Source organism: Rhinolophus ferrumequinum, chromosome 10, assembly GCF_004115265.2.
Source record: "Rhinolophus ferrumequinum isolate MPI-CBG mRhiFer1 chromosome 10, mRhiFer1_v1.p, whole genome shotgun sequence".
In the NCBI taxonomy this organism is placed as follows: domain Eukaryota; kingdom Metazoa; phylum Chordata; class Mammalia; order Chiroptera; family Rhinolophidae; genus Rhinolophus; species Rhinolophus ferrumequinum.
Genome location: NC_046293.1, coordinates 6,853,545 through 6,864,261, shown reverse-complemented (window position 1 = coordinate 6,864,261; position 10,717 = coordinate 6,853,545).

Here is a 10,717-nt window from a genome sequence, read left to right as displayed (position 1 = left end):
AAGCCCAGCCTCCCTCTTAGCTTCCCACAAGTGCCTAGTCCGTGGCAGGCTCTCACGTGGAGGTAGCTGCTGTTCCTGAGGGCTCCCCCCTCAGGTGGCAGACACCCTCTCTCTTAATCCCTGTTCAATTGGTCATTTAAACTATGAATACTTTCAGTAGCAAAAACCACATTACTTTGCGCACAGATGACATTACACACTTGGAGAGTCCTATTTCGGTATTATCAGGACTCTTGGTTGCTGAGTACAAACCAGCTTCTGCTCAGGGAAAGCGGACTTGAGCGGAGGGGTGTGGGGCTATGCAATGGAACAGAAGAAAGGACTAGGGATACCACTGGACCTAAAAGGGAATCGCTGCTGGGATTCTCACTGCTGCTCTTCCCAGAGGCTCACTTCAGACACGCCAGGCAAACTCTGGATGCTGCCATCACTTCTCCCACAGCTTCTGCCACGCAAAAGAGACTCCAAGTTCTGATTCCAAAAATCCCCACTGGGTCAAGTGCCCATAATGACCAATTGGTAGATTCCCGTAGAAAAGAGTGGCTGCCTTGAGAACCTCATAGTTGGAATGTAGGTTGACAGTTCCCAGAAGAACCGGAGTGGCATGGGACAGACAAAACGAGAGATGTCTAAAGAATTCCTGGGAAGATTTTTCTTACATTAAGCCAAAATGTCTCCTTGTAATATACATGTCGTCATTCTTGTGTTGCCTCATGAAACTGGTGGACGAAAATCTTCCCTGAGATATTAGTGGAATTATTTGCCCAGTGCCTACTGTGTGCTATACCTAGAGGACACGCTGAGTTTGACAGTCTTTGCCCTCAAATCGCTCACAGTCTAGTAGGCGATTGCTAAGAGATAAATGCATGATGGAAGCTAGTTCTGAAGAGCTTGACAGGGTCCAAATCCGAGCTTGATCCTGAAATGCCCATTCTCTTGGTTTTCCTTCTGACAACCCCTGTGCCCTGTAGGAGCTCCTCTTCAATCTGCCCCTGAAGGTTCTGGTCTCAGTTCTGCTCTGTTCTGGAAGACCTCATCCTCCCCCGTGGTCACAACAGTGTGCTGGACCCTCAGATGGGTTCCTGACAGCTGGTTATGTCTTCCCAGATCCACTTGGAGCAACCTCAGGTTGGTAGCTTGAAATTGTATCCACACCACAGAAACTGGGAAATGCTACCAATCAGAGCGTCTTTTTCCCGGAAATCCTATTGTCAGTCATTTACCAGCACGTCACTGTATAGCTACCATCTTTAGGAAAATGGCACTCACATGTGTCTGTTGTCTATCTCCAGTGGTGTGTGTCAGACACTTCAAACTCAGCATGTTAAAAATGACTGACCTATGATCATTTTCCCAAAACATTCCCCTCCTCCTGGATCACCTAGCCTGGTTAATGGCATTGTCACATCCAATTCCTTAAGCCACAGACATTCACAAGGCATTTTAGAGACTCCTCTCCTTCGTCTCTGCATCTAATTAGCCATCGACCTCTATTCATTCTACTGTTATACTCACAAAAATCTGTATCCTCTTCTCCATTCCCAGACAGCCCAGGCGATCTTCATCTTTCTGTCCGACGATTGCAGTTCCTTGACTGGTCATGATGTCATTAGTCCCCTTGGTACAACCTGTAGTCTTCAATTTGGTCTGGTGCCTCTTCCACTGGTTGAGAAACTCCCTACCTTCATTCCCCCTCAGAGACCTTGAACATGCTGTGTCCTGGCTCCTCCAACTTTCTTATAGCTGGAGTGAGGTGGGTTACCTAACTAACTGCCATCAGTCAGAGACACTCAGCCTGCCTTCCAATCTGACCGTGGGCAGCAGCACTGGCAGTACCCAAGACCCAGTGCAGATGGCACAATGGATTATGACATCCAGTGTTTCACAGCCTCAACAGCTAACACCTTCCCAGACTAGTTTTGTGGCATCGTTTTGGCTGTGGTCCCAGTTGCTACTCATTTTCTAAGCCCCATTCTCTAATCCCCCTAGTGCTGCCGAGAGCTCTCCCACATCCTTTCAGTATCCACTCCGCTTTCAAAACCAGCCAGCTCACTGGAACCCACTGCCCACCCTCTGCACTGGCCCTCGCCCGTGGTCTGCAGAGTCTCCCACTGCCTGTAGTGTCACAGTGTAACTCTGTTTCTGTCCATCTCTTTCCAGCCTTGCACAAATCCCTCAGCCCACTGACCTGATAACTTTAAATATTTGCATCATCTAACTAACTTTAAAGAACCTGCCCCTAGCCTCCCATTTTACTTAAATAAAATGAAACTTCTCCCTCAGGCTCACTCATCTCCAGTTGAGCTGGCCCCTGCCTTCCTTCCTGATCTTATCTAAGAATGTTATTCCCTCTGGTGTTCCCAGAGCTCCAACCACCCTGGAGGGAGTCAGCACCTGCCTTTGGCCTTAGCCTGGGGCTTCCCCCACGTCTCCATCCCGCATGGCTGGCTTCTTCAAGTCTCAAAACACACTTCAACTATCGCCTGCAGAAGGAGGACTTCCCTGCCACCCTGTGGAAATGGCCACCCACTTCACTCTGTCACCTCAACCCATTTGGTTGTCTACAAGGCACTTAGTGCCAGCTAAATTGTCTTGGTCACTTACGTGATTATTGTTTACACTCTGTCTATCCTCCTGGAGAAGCTCCAGGAGAGCAAAATCTTCGTCCATCCTGTTTGCCTTTGAACTTCCAGAACCTACCACCATGCCTTCATCGGTTGAATAAATAAACGACAGAATGAGCACTTGAACTCCCTTCATTTTTATTTGGTTCATGCTTGCCAAGCCAACTGTCTGATCAGAATGGGGAGGTCCACTGGAAAAGAGGATTAAAGTAATGGTGTAGATGTGAGTATCTTTTCTGATCCATGTACTAGTAGCTGTGGTTCACTTCGAAATTATTCCTGTGAATAACGAGAAATTTACAGTCACCTAATCGACACAAAAAATAGAATCTACAAGATGGATGCTGTCACTGCCCAGTGTTACAGATCAGGAAACTGAAGCTCAGAGAGCGTAGGTGATTGTGTAAGTTCTCGTTGTAGGGAATGGCGGGGGTACAATTTGAATTGGGGTCAGTCTGACTCCTGCTGCTCCCTGGGTACGTGGTTGACACCAGGCCCGCTCCCCTCCCCACCCAGAGGATTCGGCTCACGCTCTCTGGGTCTTTGGTGATGACTCCACCTCACCGCACCCCTTGCAGAGGCCTGCCCACCCTGCAGTGCCATCATCCATGATTCAGAGTAGGCAAGCTTTTCATTTTAAACCATGGCCAGAAATTCCTCTTTCCTCTTCGAAAGACATGAATTTGGGGAAGAAGGAGTGAACACACCACCTGTTGTTTGTTTGTCTGCTTTGTTTTGTTTTTGAGCACCCCAGTTCTTAATACATTGAAGGGCAGAGTTGAGTGTACAAATCAATAATAATAGCACTCTTCATTAAACTGAGGCTTGGAGGAAAAGCCAGGTTCCCTGATTAATAAGGAGCCCTGACATTTGCAGAGCCCTTAACTATTTACAAAGGCCTTTCACTCCATTCTCTCATTTTCCCCTCACACTAGCCCTCTGAGAGGCAATCTTGGAAGGAGATAAACCAGGGTCCACATCCCAACCTGCCACTGACAAGCCGTGTGACCTTGGGCGCATCACCCAATCCGTCCAAGTTCCTCATTTATTTTTTATTTTAAATTATCATACAATGAACTTGACTTTTAAAAAAAATCTTGGTGAATAGTTCTATGAATTTTAACATATATACAGATTAGTGTAATCCCCACCACATCAGAGTACAGAGCAGTTCCATCTCCGCCAAAACCTCCCTGGGCTATCTCTTCATAAATATACTTTCCCCATCCCTCACCCCTGATGACCACTGCTCTGTTCTCCATCCATGTAGTGTTGTCTTTTCAAGAATGTCATAATAAGGGGCGGACAGGTGGCTCAGTTGGTTAGAGCGCAAGCTCTGGGCAATGGGGCTGCTGGTTCGATTCCCACATGGGCCAGCGAGCTGCACCCTCCACAACTAGATTGAAGTCAATGAGCTGCTGCCAAGCTCCCGGGTGGTCAGATGGCTCAGTTGGATGGAGCGTGTCCTCTCAGCCACAAGGTTGCCGGTTCGACTCCCACAAGGGATGGTGGGCTGCACCCCCTGCAACTAACAACAGCAACTGGACCTGGAGCTGAGCTGCGCCCTCCACAACTAAGATTGAAAGGACAACAACTTGAGTTGGATGGAGCTGATGAGTCCTGGGAAAAACACACTACTGTTCCCCAATAAAAAGTCCTGGGGGAAAAAAAATAATGTCATAATAGTATCGTACGGTATGTCACCTTCTGAGGCTGGCTTCTTTCACTCAACATAATACCTTTGTGATTAACCCACCGGTGGTCATGTGCATAAATAGTTTGTTCCATTTTATTCCATCATATGAATGCACATAGGTTGCTTCTCCATTCATCTGTTGAAGGACATTTGGGCTGTTTCCCATGTTTTGAGTCTTCTGGTTTTTTTATTATTTGTTTTTGGTTTTTACAAGTTTTTTTAAATGGTGGTAAAATATACATAACAAATTTTACCATTTTCAGTGTACAATTCAGTGACATTAAGTATTACATTTAGAATGTTGTATAACTATCACCAACTATTTCCAGAACTTTTGCATCATCACAAGCAGACACTCTCTATCCATTAAACAATAACTCCCCATTCTTCCCACCCCGCCCCACCCCTGGCAACTTCTTTCTGTCTCTATGAATTTGCCTTTTCTTGGGTAGTACAATGTCTTCAAAGTTCATCCATATTGTACCACGTGTCAGAATTTCATTCCTTTTTTAGGCTGAATAGTATTCCATTGTATGGATATATTACATTTTGTTTGTGCATTCATCTGTCATGGATGCTTGGGTTTTTTTCTACCTTTGGGCTGTCATGAAAACTTCTGCAATGAACATGATGTATACAAATATCTCTTTGAGACCTTGCTTTCAATTCCTTTAGGTATATACCTAGAAGTAGAATTGCTGGATCATATGGTAAATTCTATATTTAGCTTTTTGAGAAATTCCCTGCCACAGAGAGGGCACCATTTCCCATTCCGACTAGGCTGCACTCAAATTTCTCTACATCTGTATTAGTCTGCTCAGGCTGCTGTAACAAAATACCACAAACTGGTGGCGTAAACAACAGCAATTTATTTCTCACAGTTCTGGAGTCCAAGATCCAGGTGCTGGCAAATTTGTTTTCTGGTGAGAGCTCTCTCCCTGGCTTGTATATGATCACATACTGCCTATGTCCCCAGATGGCCTTCCACTCAGGGAGAGGGAGAGAGAGGCAGGGAGGGAGGGGGAGGGGGAGGGAGAGGGAGGAAAGGAGTGGGACAGTGGGTCAGGGTGAGAGGGGGAGAGGGGGAATATGAATTGGGAGGAGGGGGACGGTGGTAGGGGAGGGGAGGGGAGGAATAGAACAATTCAATCCATAGCAACATCCTTGCCAACACTTATTATAGTTCACTGTTTTGTTTGTTAGAAGAAGACATTACCTCTCTTGCAAGTTGTCATGAGAATGAGAGATAATGTAAGTGAAGTGCCTGGCACAGAGCTTGGCACATACTAGGTGCTTAACAAATGTCAGTTATTCTTAGGAGGAGTCTGGTTAGGGCCCTTCAGGTTGAAATGACCAGAGACTCACTCGGGTTCCCTCAGATGCTCTGGAAGTTCAGCTGATGGGAAATTCTCGCCATCTGCACAATTGGCCTGAGGAGACCAGAATGTCACTCAGGAGGCAACCGCCCCTCGTCTGGTTGTCCCTGAGCAAGTGTCCATGTTTCTCTGCACCTGGAGCACATTTTCTGACTCTGCTTCTCTCTTCTAGAGCTATTGTCTAAATTCAGATTCCCCCAAAGAAGGCCCTGAGACAAGAACAGATTTCAAGTTTCACACCTTCCATTTTGAAGGGTGTTTTAAACACCCATGTGGAGATATCCAGCAGGTCACGTGTGCACATCGGAGCTCTATGGAGTGGCTGGAGGTGAAGATCTAACTAGGACTCACTGGCAAAGAGTGTTCTACGACGTGAGATTGAGTTTTCACATATGGAGTAAGTTTTCAATAGAGAAAAGGAGTCCAAGGACCATGCAAAGGACAGGAGCCCATCACGCTCCACGCTGCCCAAAGCCCATGGCTCCCATGTCACCCTTCATCATCTGGACACCTGTAGGGACAGAGTCCCAGAGAGCAGTTACCAGGCTCCTCCTCACGTGGAAAGGTGCTGGCTCGGGTAGAAGATGGCCATCAGCTGTGACTAGTTGGCCGTCAGCTGTAACCAGTGAGCCATTGGGCACTAATATAACTGCCATGGCTAGGCTAGAAGGTTGGTTGGTTGGCAGAGAAGGGAGAGCAGATTGCGCATCGTGTGGAGCCTGCTTCTTTTATCTCCAACCCAGCTGCCAGCGAGACTAGAGTGGTATGAACCCCCTATCCATGGCTCCGTTGGTGTTCCTTTTTGGCTTCACCATGTCCTGCGAACGCCAGGAGAGGGACCAGAGACCCCGCATGTCAATGCCCAACCCCATATGGCTCCAAATATCCCTAATCTGCCCAATCTCACCCCCCACCCCGAATCTGCCAATGTTCCCACCATGTCTTGGGAGGCATAGCCTGCCTCAGAAAATCCCTATCTCCAACCTCTTCTCTGTTAAGCTGACTCTCCCCCAAGGACACCGCTTCCTCTCAGGCCTTAAATGGGGACTGCTTTTCCTTCCAAGTTCCAGTTACCAAAGGGCTGGATGTAGGATGAGGCTCTTCCAACCTCCTCGTTGCCTCTCGCTGACTGTTGTCTGTCTCTCCTGCCTCGAACCTCCCAGCACCTTTGGTGCACAGGCCCTTACGCGATCTTCCCGACTGCAAGTCACCTGCCTTCCTCGTGGGCTCTCTACCTGATCCCCGGGGCCCACTGTCTCTCTCGCCACCTCTACTCCTTCCCGCCTTCCTTCATCATGAATTCTGCATCCATGTAGACAATTCATCCAAACCCTAGGCTCTCACTTCCCTGACCTTCATGCTGCCAAGGCCACCTGCTACCTTTGTCACACCCTTCTTGTTCTTGTCATAGCAGGAACAGCATCCCTTCCAGAACTTCCATGTCAAACACCCCATTCTTGGACCTCCACCTCCAACTATATTTCCAGCTCCTTCCTTTAGTCTGATGTAACAATTCTTCCTCACGTTTGGGACCCCGAAGCCATTGGCCCTTCATCTTTTAACAGGTCATCCATCACCTTCCTTCCTATCCTCAGGTTCCTTCTTATCCGTATTAGATTTGTGCTCCATTGTTTTGAGCTATTCTTTGCTGAACAGCTGAATGTGGCTGATGAAGGTTCTCACTTGGACTTTATCACACAAAACTCAAGTAGGGACTGTGAGCAGCTCAGCAACCCAAGCCCCACCCAGAATCCTGGTCCATTTCTTCTCCTACCTCTTCGAGGTGGAGAAGTAATCAGCACTCAACACAGCCTCTTTCTTGGCACTGGTTGTGTAGGCATTTTGTCTGGATGAAGTGGGAAAGTGTCGGGGCAAGGAGCTCTGAGGGCAGTCCCCCCATTCTGCGGTGGGGAGAGCTGAGGCAGAGAGCCAGAGTTTTGATTTGCACAAGCTGAGTTTTGAGACTACAGAGGGAGCCCCAGAATGGGGAAGGACGTGGTATTTATCCATCAACAGTAGCCTGGGGAGAAAAAGAGATAAAGGATTGGCTTCACCTGGGATAGGAGATTATATCTGAGGTACAGGTGAAGAAGGCATCAGGAAAAGGTTGCTGGGGAGAAGAGCAGGAGTTGCAATCCTCTCTGGATGCCCTCATTCCATGGGGAGCTAAAGCAACTCCCGGGACCATCAGACACCCTCCCCGTGGGTGGACACTGCACGCCCCCTTTCCACTGTGTCAGGACTGTGAGCAGTGCACTTTGCCCTCAGAGGACAGCCTCCCATGACCAGCTGTCTGACCTTGACCATCACGCACTGGCTGCCCAGCTGACGATCTGTCCCGAAGCCTCGCTCAGTTTATGCAAAGAATTCCATATGAACAATGACCATGTCAACAGCCCACGAGACACGTAAGTACTCCCCAAACAGAGAGGGTCTCGTGGTAGTGGAAAGCCCGCAGCATTGGTACTTGAGAGGTTCCATTTAGAACTAGCTTTGTAAAGACAGTGGTGATATCTGCAGGGAACCCCACGCTTTTTTCCGGGGAGTGAGGTAGGGAGGAAAATCACCAATCCTATTTAGTTCTTGTGGGTGTGGTAGGGGAGCTTTGTAAGCCCTCTCTGGCACAGTGTCTCCTAATCCACCCACTTAGCTCCATTTCTATTGCCACTTACCTACTAGTTGTTTATCCTTTCTTCCAGATTGCTTGCTCACCAGTCTCTTTGGCTGGCATAATGGTGGCCCACTCAGATCCACCATTCTAAAACCCAGTTCTAATTATGTCACTCCTTGCTTTCCATCAGGATTGGCAAACTTCAGCCTGGAGGCCAGACCTAGCCTGCTGCCTGTTTTTGTCTAGCCTATCTATAAGCTAAGAATGGTTTTCACATTTTTAAAGAGTTGGAAAAAAACCAAAAGACGAGTAGTATTTCGTGGTATATAAAAATTATAGGAAATTTTACCTTCAGTGTCCATAAATACGGTCTTATTAGAATGCAGCCACACTCATTTGTATATGTATTATCTATGGCTTTTTTCGTGTTACACGGACAGAGTTGAGAAGTTGCAGCAGGCTGAAATGTCTGCTATGTGGCCTTTTTCATAAAAAGTGTGCTGACTTCTCCCCTACGTCACATATGTAGCCCCTTTACCTCCAAAATAAAAGCCAAACTCAAACTCTCTAACATGACCTTAGTTCTTCATAATCTGTCTTCCAGTTCAACCTCAGGAATGTTGAGCTGCTCACAGTTTCACAAATTCTGAGAGTCCTCCCAGTTTTTAAAATGTCCTTGCTCCCCTTCCTAGCTTGTCCAATTTAGACATATCTTTTCAGGCTCTGCCCTGGTGGCACCTCCGTCAGGGAGCCCTCTATGATCCTCCTCAGGCTGGATTAAATGTCTCTCTCATGAGTTCCCACAGATGCCGCCATCACATCACCTGCCACCGGGCAGGAGGTTAGCTGCTGCGGAGAAGCCAAACAAGCTCATGACTTAGAGTGTCGGCTAGATTGGGCAATAAGAAGGTTGGTGGTAACCTGCAAGGAAAGTCTCAGTGGAACTGGGAGCAGAAGCCAGGTTGCTTTGGGGAGCAAGTGGTGTTTGTGGAAACTGAGGCAGACAGTGCAGACAACGCTTTCAAAAAGTGCTTTAGCTCAGGAGGGGCAGAGGATAGTTGCTAGAAAAGGACTCAGAGTGGAGGGAGGGAGGTAAACAAGTGGGGATTCTTGTTTGCTCTTGGCAAGGAATCAGTAGAGAGATCACAGCAGCCTGAGAGAGTGTCTAGGAACCAAAGGGAGGGCTGGCCTTGGATGGTGTCGTAGTCCCTTCGGGCTGCAAGAACAAAGGACCATAGACTGGGTGGCTTATGAACAACAAACATTTATTTCTCAGTTCTGGAGGCTGGAAGTCCAAGGGCAGATTCAGTGTCTGGTAAAGGCCCTGTTTGGCTTGCAGATGGCCTCACATGTCGGAAGGGCAAGGGTTTCTCTGGAGCCTCTTTTATAAGGGCACTAATCCCGCTCACGCCCTGATCACCTCCCAAAAATCTCATCTCCCAATATCTACACTGGACTTTTGGATTTAAGTTGAGGGGACACAAATATTCAGACCATAGCAAATGGAAAAAGGACATGTCTTCCCTTCAGGAGGGGACAAGGCAACCCATCAGGTGGGCACCTTGATGGCAGGCTGATGGGAGAGTTCCCTTCTGAAGGCTTCCAGTTTCTGTGTGGAATAAAGGGTGAAGTCGGAGGTTTGGGGAGAGCAGAGAGGATTTTAAATAGCCACTGAGGAGGACGGTAGGGTGAGCGGACGAGGAAAGCAGAATAGTTGGTGTGCAGTACTGGGGGGTCCAGTTACAGCTGACATCCATGAATTAATGGTACCAGACTCTGCAGCAGCATGACTTTCTCCAGCACAGCTCGGGGCCCAGGTGTACCAAGGAGAGGAAAGCCGATCAGAATGACCCGGCTGGGGTTTCCAGGCAGGTGCAACACACACAGACAGGTCAAGAGAAGTCAGGATGTTGTGGAGAGAGTGATCAAGGTGAGGTACTGTGGAATCCATGCGGGAGGGAGAAGGAAGGGAAGACAGGAGGAGTGGGGTCAAAGTTCACTGGAGGTAAACAAACAGGAAGTGCGAGCAACCAACCAACAGCTGGAAAGCAGAGGCCAAAGTGAGAGAATAACTCAGCATGACATAATAAGGTCCAAGTGTTGGTCCTACGAATGGCGTCTGAGAGGGAGGGAAGGTGAAAGGACTCAGAAGGCAAGGAGCTGAGCAGATAGCTTGTCTGTTGTACGGGCCACAGACGTGGACATAAAGACAGCAGAACAAAGAAGGGACTGAGGAAGAAAGGAAAATAGAAAGTCTGGGCCTAATGTTGCCAGTGAAGGAGTATAGCTGAAAGGCAGGAACTTCAGAGGAGACAACCAGGGTATTTAACAGACGGTAAAGAATGATGGCCTGGAAGTAGCCTTAGGGCGATTGCAAGGGAGAAAGAATGAGGAAAAAGGAACAGCCGGA